General features: G+C 36.7%; 1 protein-coding gene across 6 annotated transcripts in view; it reads right to left on the bottom strand.

Moving 5' to 3' along the window:
• AKT3 (AKT serine/threonine kinase 3) overlaps positions 1 to 14665 on the bottom strand; it is a 430706-nt gene that overhangs the window by 361811 nt on the left and 54230 nt on the right. The gene's annotated exons all lie outside the window — the stretch shown is intronic.

The following is a 14665-nucleotide window of genomic DNA, read 5'->3' on the forward strand; positions in this document are numbered from 1 at the left end:
GATTGATAAAAAATAATGTCTGACAAAACAAAGTGATGGCAAGGATATAGAGAAATAAGTTTCATTATAAGTCACCATTGTTATTCAACACTGTGCTAGAAGTTCTAGCTAGAGCTAACAGGCAAGATAAAGAAATAAAAGGCATCCAAATCAGAAAGAAATAAAGCTGACCATTCACAGATGAAATGATTTTGTATTTAGAAAGCCCTAAAAGAACTACAACTCAATATGACAAAATATAGTAAAGATTAAGGATGGGCACATCCTATGACCTCGCAATTCTACACTCCCAGTTAGATACCCTAGGAAATAAATTTTACATATACACGGTGCATGTACAAAAACATTCAATGCACCATTTTTGCATGAGCACCACCTAAAGGTCCTTCAATAGAACAGTTAGTGTCCTCAAGAGAAGAACAGTTAAAGTGTGGTTTAGTCATGCAATACCATACAGCAGCAAAAATGAATTCTATATAACATAAATGAATCTTAAAAATACAATGTTAAGAAAAGTTTGAAAAAGAGGATATCATTTACATTAAGTTTGAAAACGGACTATTTCTATTGTTTATATATGTAATTTTGCACAGGAAAATTTTTTTAATATAAATGCATGGGAATGATAAACACTGAACTTGGTATACCTCGAGATAAGCAGGGGAAAAGGAGAGGGAGTAAGACTAGGGAGGGATGCACAAGCTTCATATGCACATCATGTTTAATTTTTTAAAAAAGGATCCAGTGCTTAAACGTGACAAAACTAAGGATGGGTTATTGGGTGCTTATTTCATCTTTATTTATGCTTTTCTGATTGCTTTACTATTCTATTACAAAATATTTTTAACTGAAAGATAATGGTAGATACTGTACATTTTGAACACTCAGTTCTCTTGCATCATCCCTTGCCAAGAACTGGCCATGGCCTTTAAGATCACGACCTGAGTGCAGCCCAGTGCTGTTTGCTTCTCCTCACTTCCTGCCTCTCTTCTTTCTCCCCTCCCTCTTCCTGCCCTGGGATTGCACCTCCCAATAAAGCATGAGTATGTGAAAAAAAAAAAAAAATATATATATATATATAAAATGGTAGATAACAGACAACCAATATTTGCAGCAGTAATGATTACAAAATAATTCATACAAATCGATAAGACACACCAGGTTCCATTCTGTGAATACACAAATGACACACACACACAAACACACAAATAGCACCAGTAAATAAATAGTTGGCAAAATGTACAAGTTCAAGCTCATTAGTAATTCTTCATTTCAACAAACATCTGTTGAGTGCTTTCTATGGCCCGGGCACTATTCTAAGCTCTGGGATTACAGAAGTAAACCATATAGCTCTCACACAATGAGCTTATATTATAAAACAGATAGACAACCAACAGCTATATAGAAACAAACAAGTGTGATGCTGAAAAGTGTTATGAAAATAAAACAGGTTATGTGGGAGAGATGAGGGAGAAAGGAAAGGCTACCTCATTCAGTCAAAGAAACTGAATGAAAGACACCTGTTTTATTTTCCTAGGCTGCTCAAAGCAGATACCAAAAAATGGGTTGCCCTTAAACAATGGTAATTTATTAGTTACAGTTTGAGGCTGTGAGAATGCACAAATCAAAGCATCGAGGCAATGCTTTCTTCCCGAAAACTGGCTGCTGGCAGTTCTTGGCTCCTCTGCCACATAGCAAGGCTAATGGCTTGTCTGCTAGTCACTCTCTTCTCTTTAGGATTTCACCAATTTCGGCTGACTTCAGCTTCTTGTTTCCATGGCTTTCTCTCCTCTATCTTAATCCCGTTTATAAAGGACCCCAGGAAAAGGATTAAGACCCACACCATGGGCCACACCTTAACTGAAGTAAGCCCATCAAAAGTTCCTACTTACAATAGATTTACCCCCAAAGGAATGGATCAGCTTTAAGAACATGATTTTCTGGGGTACCTACAGTTCTAAACCACCACAATACTTGAAGAGAACTGAATAATGAAAAGTCCTTCAGAAAGTTAAGTGAAGACAGTGGGCAAGTGCAAAAGCCCTGATACTGAGAACAAACATAATCCATTTGAGGAATGAAAAAGATTAATGTGATTAGAATGTAGTGAGGGGTAATGAGGTTAAAGAGAAGAAAAGAAGAGAGCTATGGATGAATCCATTTTTTAAAGGAGCTTGAAACTTACACAGCTTTTCTTTAAGACAACTGACACAAAATTATGAAAACAAAATTAGACCCTAAACTAAGTATTTATTTAGAATGTGAAAGGAAACGACATCAAACTACAAATTTTTGAAAGTTAACAGTCACATAAAAAAACCTAATTAATAATAACATAATATTTTCATTAACTCATTCCCTTGTATACATTTATAATAATTTTTCCTACTTCGTTGCCTTTTGATATGACAATAATTTGTAGTATTTTCTAGAAAGAGACCAGAGAGAATAGTTCAGTCTTTCATCTAGAACAGAGAGGGGGTGCAAAGGTAGTTCAGTGGTAGAATTCTCACTCGCCATGCGAGAGACTCGGGTTCAATTCCTGGTCCATCTTTCCTCCACCAAAGAAAAACAAAACAGCAAAAAAAAAAAAAAAACAAAAAAAAAAAATTAAACAAATGGTGCTGCAATAACAGGATACTCACAAAGAAAAATAGTGAAATGTCACCCCGCCATACAGCATACAAAAAAAATAGCATAGAGAGTGGGCATTTATTTTTTATAACTGATAGTTCAGAAAACTTTCTTTCAGCTTCACAACTGACTCTTGGTAATGCCATATAAATAACTTCAAATTATCAAACTTGTGAAAACCTCTTTCATGTTCCTCTCGCATATAAGCTATAAAATTAGAAGACTGTCTCACAAACCTGCAAATGGATCTACACATTGGAATCTTTGTTTTTCCACTATTGTCCAAATTTTTCCTGTGTTGGGTAGGTGCCACAGGAAAAGGTCATATTATCATTCAACTGCTGGCCTTGCACCTTCATTTGACAATGCCAGCTGAGGGGGCAGAGTAGGCAGACATAAGGAGCCTAGGGGCTATTCCTATACTGGATCAGCAAGCAATAACTAAACAACACGTAAAAGTGACTGCCAATCACAGAAATGTATTCCACCAATCTCACTCACCTCTCTTTAGGATTCCGAAACTGCCCATGGCTATACCAACATCACCAGATAGGATAGGCATCGGACACTGAGGAAGTCAAAGTGGAAAACTATAGTGGCCATAATCATTTCATGTCAAGCCCTGGAAACATCCTGTGCAACGAAGAGTCCTTAAGTTTTACCAGCTTCATGGTAAATCCACCTCCGTCCAAATCACTTTGAGCCTTAAATATTATCATAAGCAGTTTAGATTTTCTTCTACATAAGATAGGAAACCAGTGAAGGGTTTTAATCAAGGGATCTGAATTATGTTTTAACAAGAACACCCTAAGAAATGCACTGAATTAAGGCTATCTTTTAACTTCTCAAAAAGGGACATTCAAACACAAAGTAGACCAAAGTTATGCTTACATCTTTTGAAAATTTGTTTCTCCTCTTTCTCCCCATCCCTGGATTTAACCCAGAACATACAAATCTACTCATCCCATCATTTTCCACCACTGACTTCTATTCAGAAAAAAAAAAAAAATGCAGTAATTTCTCAAATTTAAGTTTACCATGAAGAGTATAACAGTAATGCAATAAAGCACAGCAACCTTCAAAAACAGGATAGTAAATTACTGAGTGTTAGTCAACAGATATTTTAAAAATAGAGGTTCTCACTGTTCCTGGCTATGTAGCACCAATCCTGACAGCCTGGCCACTGCAGCAGTTCAGGGAGACCCCCAACATCTATAACAAATCCCCTTTCTGCTTAAATTAGCAAAATTTAACTAGTAAATTAGTTTTTTACTAATGATTAAGAACTCTGAATCTGACAAATAAGTATGCAATAAGAAAGTAATAGTAAATCAGTTAATCACGAATCCCAAAGTCATTAAAAACATTGTGGGGTAGAGATAGCAAAAATGATTAGAAGCTGTTGAACTAGAAAAGCTGGAAGCTGCTAGCATTCCTCAGCCCTTGCAACCACCCACAAGCCTCCTACTCTACCCTTCAATCCACATTTTGCAGAGAGGTTTTGTTTTACTTTCCAAGGCTGCTCAAAGCAGAGACCATGAAATGGGTTGGTTTAAACAATGGGAATTTATTAGCTTAGTTTGAACCCCTGAGAATGTCCAAATCAAGACATCATCAAGGCAATGCTTTCTTCCCAAAACCGGCTGCCAGCAATCCTTGGGTCCTCTGCAACATGATAAGGTACATGGCAGCATCTGCTAGCCGTTCACTTCTCTTCTGGGTTTCACTACTTTCAGCTTCTTGCTTCCAAAGCTTTCTCTTCTCTGTCTTGCTTCCATTTATAAAGGACTCCAGTAATAGGATTAGGACACATTCTGAATGAGGTGGGTCACATCTTAATTGAAGTAGCCTCGTCAAAAGTTCCTACTTACAATGGGTTTACACCCGCAGGAACGATCAGTCTTAAGAATATGATTTTCTGGGGTACCTACAGTTCCAAACCACCACAGGTGTCATGAGAAGAGCACAGCTGTTTCTCACCACACAAAGTTATCCCTGCTACTGAAACACTAAAGAAACAGAAAGTGCAAAGACAAGGAAATCAAGGAGAGCCCCGCCACCCCAAAAAATAAAGGTCCACATAAGAATCCATTTGCGAACAGTTACAGCATAATGAAACACAGAGAATAGCATAATACAAATAGAATACACAAACACACATATAAGAATAGGGGGCACAGAATAAAAGCATTTAGTATTAGGTTAATCTGGGAAACGCTGAAACGAGAGTGGTTAGTGTGGACAAACTGCCAGCCATCACTTCACCCAAAAATAAGGGTTCTGTGGCTAAGTAATGAAGACAATGACAAGACAGGTTTACATGTTCCAAATCCAATTACATGCCACAGAAACTAAACTAAACCAACTGTCATATAGATTTCAGTGAGAAGCCAAAACAATTCATGAAAATACTGATCTGGAATAAATCTGCTAAAATTAATGGATTGACTGTCCAAAATCCAAAGTTTCAGCAATAGAAAAGAATCACAGGGTATTGCTGTTGCTGTTTGTATTTCAGGTTTTACTTCTATCAATGTTACACAGGCATACAGGTTTTTAAAATCAACTAAATCTATTAGGTTTGTTAAGAAAAAGTAGTCTCTAGACCCCCTCTCCAAAGTCAGAACTCCTCTCTCCTAGGTGTTTCTCTTTCTTGATATATTTCCTTATTTTTTATGAAACACATTCCCCAGCTTCCTGAGGAAAGGCTTCTTGGAGATAATTTTTTGAGACATTGTCTCTCTGAAAATATCTTTATCCTACCTTAAACTTGATTAATACTTTAGAATAGTTTAGATATCATTTTTCTTCAGAAGTTTTGAAGGCACTGCTGCTGCACTGCCTTCCAGTTTCTCCTGTTGTTGAGAAGTCTAAAGCCTTTTTCTGTGTGGTCCTGCTTTTTAACTTGACAATGATGTGCCTTAGCATAGGTCTATTATCAACAATGTGCAATGTTTTTGACCAGCCCTTTCAATCTGAAAAAAAAATCATGTCCTTCAGTTCTGGAATATTTTCTTTAATTATTTCATTAAGGGTGTCGACTTCACCCTGATTTCTTCTGATTTCTGAAAATCTCTAATTCTGATGTTGGAAACTTATAGACCTGTCTTCTAATATTCTTAGCTTTTTCTCTATTTTCCATCTATTTCTTTTCTTTCTTTCTTTTTGTTACCATGGCAGGCACCAGGAAACAAATCCGGGACTGTGGCATGGTAGGCGAGAACTCTGAGCCACATTGCCCACCCTCCATCTATTTCTTTTTTACTCTATTTTCTAGTACATTTTCCTATTTTGTCTTCTGATCCTTTCCAAAAAATTGTTTTTCAAAGTATATTTATAAAATACTTAATTTAGTAAAAATAATATAATTCAATAGAGTATAATTTAAACTTTTTTTTTTTTTGCATGGGCAGGCACTGGGAATCGAACCCAGTTCTCTGGCATGGCAGGTGAGAATTCTGCCACTGAGCTACCGTCGCAACGCCCAATATAGTATAGTTGATAAGTTCTGGTATAGATAGATCTCTTGATAATAGGAATTAACTAAATAAAACTCCTTAAACTAGCCAGTTTTAAATACATTCAACATTTATATAATAAGCATCTATGCAACAGAGGCAGAAGATACATTGCTGAGGAGGCTGATAACTAAGATTTATTGAATAATTACTATATGCCAAGTATTTTACCTGTATTATCCAAGTTAAATCTCACAGATGAGAAGATAAGTAACTTGTCCAAAATCACATAGCTGGTAAGTGGTACAGCCTGAATTTAAATCCAGGTTTATCTAACTTCAAAGCTGACGAAGCACATTGAAAAACTGCCATGTTTTCACACAGACCAGTTCCCCTTCTTCCTAGGCACGTGTTTCCCAGTCTCCCTTACAGTTAAAGTATGGCCATTTAACTGACTTTTAGCTAATGAAATGTGAGAAATGATGTGTGCTTTTTCAGGCTTCATCCACTAACAACTTTCCAAGGGTGATCTTCTGGGTTTTTTCCCCTTTCTGGCTTCATGCAGATGAACACATGTTGACAGGTACCATTTGCTGAAGGTGGTGAAGAAACAGATTGAAGGAGCCTACCAATCAGGAATACTGTGCTTGTTTTAGACTTTATGAGCAAGAAAAATTTAACTGCATGAGATTTGGAGCCTTATCTGTTACCGCAGCCAACCTCTATACCATATTTGCTTTAAGAAACTTAAAATCTTAGAGGAGATAAATCACATATAGAAATATCTATCATAATATATATGAACAATGCCAAAATAGTAGTATGAATTATATTTACAGGGGGAAAATTTATCTGTTCAGAGAAAGTAACAGCACTCTTAGCTGGAGAGATCATGGAGGTAGGAGCATTTAATGTAAACTTTGTTGATAGGTTAAGATTTAGATAATTAAATATGCGGCAAAAAAAAAAAAGGCATTACAAGTAGAAGGAATGACATGCGGCACCAGTTAGAAGCTGTTAAAGTAAGAAGTTTTCAGGAAATGGTGAAAGTAGTGTTATTTGGAGAGAGCATATGCTATAAATCTAAAAGGAACAAGGTCAAAATATAGAATAGTAGACTGGTGCTGGACAGCAGTGCCAGGTTATTACAACTGGATGATTTTGCTAGGCAACAGAGAGCTACTGAGAGTTTAGAGCAGAAATGCAACATAATCACATAGTTTATCAACATGATAAATGTGGTATAAGCCTGAGAAGAATACGGAGAGTCTGGAAGCACATATACCATTGGAGTATATTTCAGTAATACAGATTCAATCATTTTACAAATATTTACTGATCACTGACTTCATAGGACTCTAAACCAGATGATGGCAAAGGAAAGACAAAAGAACACATGAATTTTATAGAAAAATAAGGCAGGATTTGGTTATAGAAGTCAGGCGTATGGCTGGGTAAGACAACGTTAAAGGTCAATGATGACTGACTTCAAGCTTAAGTACCTAAAAAAGGAGGAAAACAACATAATCTAAATTAAAAGGCTGGGAAATGTAACTTCCTTGGAATAAATGATAAGTCTGCTTTTCGACAGGCTGAATTTGAGATGATAACTGTCATTTCATATTCACCAATTTCCATTTTCAATTTACTAATTTAATCAGAAGATCCAAGACCCTTATCCACCTTTAAAGCATTAGGAAGCATAAATAGAGATTCTCCAGCAAATGCTACATTTTGAGATAGCACTTAGTGGTGTAAGCCAGATAAGAATATTACCTTAGTCCATCGTTTTCCCAGAGTGTATAAATTAACCATCTTCCTCTTGAATGTACTACTGCCATTACCTCTCTTACCCTCTCCCCTCCATTCAGGTCCCACTCTAGAAATATCATAAGACAAAAAGAAAAGTTTTATCAAGGAGTCTGAAAAAACTTGCAAAAGTGTAATTGCTCTCTGCAGGTCACTCTTACGCAAGCTTCAAGTTAGACATTGCTACCTATCATAACTTGCCAAACCCCAACCAAAACCATTCCAGTCATTCCTAAAGAACACCTAGGGCAATATATAAGATTCTACAAAAGTTCCATGCACAAGGGTAACTTTCCAGAAAGCTACAACCTCCAGATGGGTCCCTGGACCAGGTAAATCTCAAAACCTTGAGAAGCCAGCCTCTCCAGAACATCAGCTAGTTCCATCTCCCTACCCTATATTACTGACAGTCCCTTCCAACATGAAAAAGTTAGAATGGACATGGCCCAAATACCCCTAAAAAGTGGGAGAAAGATCAAAGGTGATGATGGAATTATACAGAGATGGTAGGGTTTAACAAACGAGTATGATTGCTGAATCATTATATCAATATTTTAGTCTCCAGTACTTTAGTCTCTAAAAACCAAATGTGGAACTGTAACCCATACCAAACTCTGAAGTCTGTTCTACAACCAACTATTGCACTGTGCTTTGAAATTTATTGCATTTTCATATACATGTTATTTTTCACACACACACAAAAAGCCGATTTTGATGATAAAAAATACTTATTCTTTCTAGCCGCCAATGTTCTTGAGCAGCCAGAAAGAAAAATCTGAGAGGATGGTATGGTAGCCCATGACAAACCCTGGGATCTGTAACTACTTGAAGAGTGCTTTTAATGCTTTTTCTTTCTTTGCTTTGTATATATGTTATACAATTTTAAAAGTTTAAAAAAAGTGTAACTACTTTTTTGGAATTATGTACACAATTACACTTTGTACATCACAACATACACTTTTGAGAACTCTATATTTAAAGAAACCTATTCAATTTTGTTTAGTACAGGTATTTTCCAAACTTTCTCAAGGACAGAGTTGTATTTTGGAGGAACACCCACTATTAACGTTGAATATTTTGGGAAATGATTCACAGACACTTAGCTCCTTGAGGGCAGGGAGAATTTCTTATTGATCTTTGCAAATTCACAGCCCCTAACATGGTATGAGACAAAGGAAACAACATATATTGAAACAATTATTTATAGGGTTTATGTAATAGTAGAACCAACACACTGTGATCATATTCCAAAAGCTATTTAAAAATACCATGGATCACCCATGGCTTATTATAAAATTTATTTACATACTTCATAAAATATCTACCATAAATTCATTATGTGAATATAGCTATTATTCCAACTCCAACAGACATAACATATTTCTCTTTGCTTCTAAAACTAACTCCATCCTCAAAATGCAATATCCCTTAAGACACCTGTGCTGGTTTGAAAGGATATATGCCCCCTAAGAAAAGCCATGTTTAATATAAATTCCATTTCATAAAGGTAGAATAATCTCTATTCAATACTGTATGTTTGAAACAGTAATGAGATCATCTCCCTGGATGATGTGATTTAGTCAAGAATGGTTGTTAAACTGGATTAGGGGACGACATGTCTCCACCCATTTGGGTGGGTCTTGATTGGTTTACTGCAGTCCTATAAAAGAGGAAATATTTTGGAGAATGAGAGATTCAGAGAGAGCAGAGAATGCTGCAGCACCACGAAGCAGAGAGTCCACCAGCCAGTGACCTTTGGAGATGAAGAAGGAAAACGCCTCCCAGGGAGCTTCATGAAACCGGAAGCCAGGAGAGAAAGCTAGCAGATGACACCGTATTCGCCATGTGCCCTTCCAGTCGAGAGATAAGCCCTGACTGTGTTTGCCACGTGCCATTTCACTTGAGAGAGAGACCCTGAACTTCATTGGCCTTCTTGAACCAAGGTATCTTTCCCTGGATGCCTTTGATTGAACATTTCTATAGACTTGTTTTAATTGGGGCATTTTCTCGGCCTTAAAACTGTAAACTAGCAACTCATTAAATTTCTCTTTTTAAAAGCCATTCCATTTCTGGTATATTGCATTCCTGCAGCTAGCAAACTAGAACAACACCTCTGACTCATTATGCTTTTAAGCAACAGAAAATGCAAAATAGAGCATAAGTAAAATGGAATTGGCTTTGTAAAAACTATAAGGAAATATATGAGTTATTATTCAGCAAGCACATTACAGTATGAACACTGGATGAGAACTGTATGCTCTACATTAATGACAGGATTTAAAATACAAGAAAGGAGAAACAAAAGGTGAAAAAACCTTTTTCATCTCTCCTAAACAATTCAGGTGAACTAAATAAAGGGAGTCCCTTTATTCTAGTCCCCTTCCCACACTAGTGAGGATAGGAAGAAAAACATTCTGCCACTGGGTAGAGTAAAGAACAAACTGTGCCCCTCCAGGCCACATTCAGTAGCTTTGGACCAAATGAATCAACATGTTTATCTACTAAAACAGCTGAGCTCATTTTAAAGTGTTATGCACTTGAAAGGAAATTAACTTTTTAAAAACTGAATTGGTAAAAATAAGGGAAAAATTTTTTTAGCAAATTTACGTAGAGTCCTTGTTCATGAAGACCAGAAATTAGTAAAATAGTTATTTAATTGAATCAAAATGTTTATTACTTATCTGAAGTTTTAAGGAAACCCAGGTTCTAAAACACTTAAGGGTCAAGGACAGTCTGACTTCTTAGTTCTGCCAACAGTTTTTAAAAGTAGATTCCTGTACTAGGGAATGTTCACTGTTCTTGAACAAACAATAAGTCTTTTATGCAACCACCTTGATTATTCTTTCTCTTTAATTCACTGTTAACAGCAAAGGCTACAATCATGATTCTAATGGACATTTGAGCTTGAGCTTTTATTTACCATATATTTCTATCATTTATTATTTATGGGGAAACGATGTTACTTTATTCATTCATTCAAAAAGTATGTCCTGGATGGTAATTATGTCCCAGATACAAGTCAGCAAACCAGATGTGGTCTCACTGCCCTTCAGAGCTTTCGGTCTAATTGGAAAAAAGATATTATAAAATTATATATAATCCAGACTGTGAAAAGGGAGAAATAGCTTGCAAGCAAATAACATGATCTAGCCTAGGCATCAGGGAAGGATTGATGTGGGTGACATATGAGCTGAGATTAGCTTTACAAACATTAAGTACGACTTAAAACATAAACACATACTCCAAATCATCCTAGGAAAATGAATGTCCACAACTATTGGGGGGAAGGGAGTTCTGTAAGACCAAGGATAAAATCCACATGACTTAAAGTAAAAAGGTGATAGCTTCATGTGAACAGCACAAAGAGGTCACATACTTCTGTGGGAAGAAAGGCAGTGGCCACTACTGATATAGTTTCAGTATCTGGAACTATTTCCCAATGATAAAGCCAAACACCAGCTATCAGTATAGTATTCTCCCATTGTCTCAAGTCCTTCAAAAATATTAAACTGCATTTACATCACTAAATGTAACCCAAACCTCAACAATCCTTAAAACCCAATCGCAAAAAGATACCTTCAGCTTCACAAATCATAAGATCATAAATGTTAAATCAGAAAAAATCTTTAGAAATCATCTTATAATAAAACACTTTCATTTTGCAAATCAGGAAAATGACACCTAAAGGGGAAGTAATTTATACCCATCATACATCAAAAGTTAGTAGTAGAGCAGGAGGCTAGCCAGACCCTGGTTCTCCTGAGTCCCATACTTATGCTCTTTCTACAGCCTTATAATGGTAAATATAGCAAATGACAAGCACCACACATGTTGCAAATAAGGCAGAATTAAATAACACAGGGATTCCACTTCAAAAGTTTCATACACCTGCACTTAGGATCTAGAAAAATAATGTTTACTTCTTACCACATACCATAGAAGGACTAAAGAAAAGGAAACTAACATTTATTGAGACCATAAGGTCCAGCATTGGGTTGAGTGCTTTTCTACTTGAATTTCACTTAATAATTACCACAATTCTTTGAGTTAGATATTATGAATCTCATCTCATTTTATAAGACGCTAAACACTAAATAATTTACCGGAGCATAAAAATGACCAGGGCAGGAGCTGAATTTAAGTCTGCCTGACTCAAACCCAAGAGCCACTTTATTACAGAAAAAAAAGAAAACATTTCCTTACAGCAATATAATAGCCAAAGCAGTTAGGTTTCTCAGTGAGCTCTCTAATGTCCACTTAACAGCTGATGAAAGGTCTTTCGAAGTTTGGCGTGGGAATCTAATCACCATTTATCACATTACTTTAGAAAGAAGTACTAAGTTTTAAATAACTTCTTTACAAATGAAATTCAGAATACATTATTAAATTGAATATTATTTATAATTTCTTTTCCAGAATTGTTTTCATGCCATTGACACTGCTATCCAGAAAAGAATTAGCTATCCACTGTTATGAAACATTGGTTTGTGCACAACAAGGAGAAGGGAATAATGCATGACCTCTTAATGAACCATGAGAAAATAAGAACTATATTTCAATAATTCTGATTTCTGCATTGATGAATAGCCCAATCAGCTTTAATTGGAAGTGATTAGACTACTCAAAAATAAGCAGTCCAATTTTATTCCAGGGGACCCCAAGAGGAGGTACCCAATGCTCGGGGAGTACTTGGGACACGTCCACATTGCACCAGTGGGATCTCCTGCAAGATGATTCAAGTGAGGCCCCAAGACTGATGACACTGTCAACTGCATTAAAGGGGAGTCCTCCATGAAAATGGCACTTTTCCTAGAGTGTTAAAGAACCTCTCGGCACTGGAATTTTGTGAAGGGGCATCATGCCTATCTTGTGTGGTGTATAAACCCCGAGGAAGACAGCTGTCAGCTGAGCTGTTGAAAATGCAGCCACTGGAGTTAGTGAACTTGAAAGATGTAGTTATAGAATTTACTCAGGAAGAGTGGGCCATGCTGGATACATTCCCAGAGAAAGCTGTTCAGAGATGTGTTGCTGGAGAATATCAGTCATCTGCCCTCAGTGGGTACCAGGTCTGCAAATCAGATGTAGCTTCAAAGTTGGTTCAAGGAGAGGAACTGTGGGAAAAAGGAATTGGATTGTTCCAAAGCCAGAATTCAGGCAGGGAAAGTAGTCTTAAAAAACAAATACTATCCATGCATCATATCTGCACGAAAGACATATCTACCATCACGTCACTGAAGCAGAATTCTCATACTCAAAAGAATGGCATTATATGTCGTGAACTGTCAGAAGATGGTACTCACAGTACCAGCGTGACTCAACATGTATTTACTCACAAAGGAAGGAAACCTTACTTCAGCAATCTATTTGGAAAAGCCCTCAATGACCAATCATCTTTCAATCAACAAAAGCATTTTCACAGTAGAACTAAGTCATATGAATGTCATCTAATTGAGAAATCCTTTGTTCAAAACTCTGGCCTTACACATTACAATGGAATTCATGTCGGAGAGAGACCCTGCGAATATCATCTATGTGGGAAAGCCTTTACTAAATATTCTGAACTGAGACAACATGAGAGAATTCACACTGCAGAGAAACCTCATGTATGTCATCAATGTGGTAAAGCCTTCACTCAATATTCTGGCCTTAAACAACATGAGAGAATTCACACTGGAGAGAAACCATATAAATGCCATCTATGTGGGATAGCCTTCATTAAATGTTCTGAACTGAGACAAACCTTTTTTATATCATCTATGTAATGAAGCCTTCACTCAGTTCGTGAGAACACTCATACTGGAGAGAAACCCTATGCATGTCATCTGTGTGGCAAAGCCTTCACTCAAAGTTCTGGCCTCAGATATCATGAAAGAATTCACACTGGAGAGAAACGTTGTGAATGTCATCCATGTGGAAAAGTCTTCACTCAGTGTGGCCACTTGAGACAGCATGAAAGAACTCATACAGGAGAAAAACCGTATGAGTGCCACCTACGTGGGAAAGCCTTCACTCTTGGTTCTTATCTTAGAAAACATGAGAGAATTCACACTGGAGAGAAACCTATGTGGAAAAGCCTTCACTCAAGGTCCTGCCCTTAAAAACCATGAGCGAATTCACACAGGATAGAAACCTTATGAATATATATCTCTGTGGTAAAGTCTTCACCCATTACTCTAAGCTGAGACAACATGAGAACACTCAGACTGGAGAGAAAGGCCTTACCTCTATGTGGTAAGGCCTTCAGTGAATATGCTCACCTGAGAAAGCATGAAAGAATATAAGAACACAGCTTCACAGGAGAGGAACTTTATGAATGCCATCTATGTGGGAAAGCCTTTATTCAAAAGTTCTAACCTGAAAAAACATGAGAGAACTCACACTGGAGAGAAAACTTATGAATGTCATTTATGTCAGAAAGTCTTTTTCTATTTCCCATTATTCTAACCTTAGAAAATGAAAGAGAACTCACACTGTAGTGAACCCTTAGAAATATCATCCGTATGGGAAAGCCTTTACTCAATGTTTTAACCAGAGACAAGTAAGTGCTTTGTGCATAGCATTCAATCTTGGCTAAAGGACAGTCTTCAGAGTTCTAGGTAAAGGAGTTCATGTGCAAAAATTAAATCCCAACACAGTACTGTTTCCATACTATCACTAAATCATTCAAAATACTCAATACAAACTGGCCATTCATATAATATTCACTCACGATCTCCTTAATTAAATTCAAACTTGGTATCACAAACAAAAAAGTAAGCAGTCCA

Source organism: Tamandua tetradactyla, chromosome 7 (genome assembly GCF_023851605.1).
Source record: "Tamandua tetradactyla isolate mTamTet1 chromosome 7, mTamTet1.pri, whole genome shotgun sequence".
NCBI lineage: Eukaryota > Metazoa > Chordata > Mammalia > Pilosa > Myrmecophagidae > Tamandua > Tamandua tetradactyla.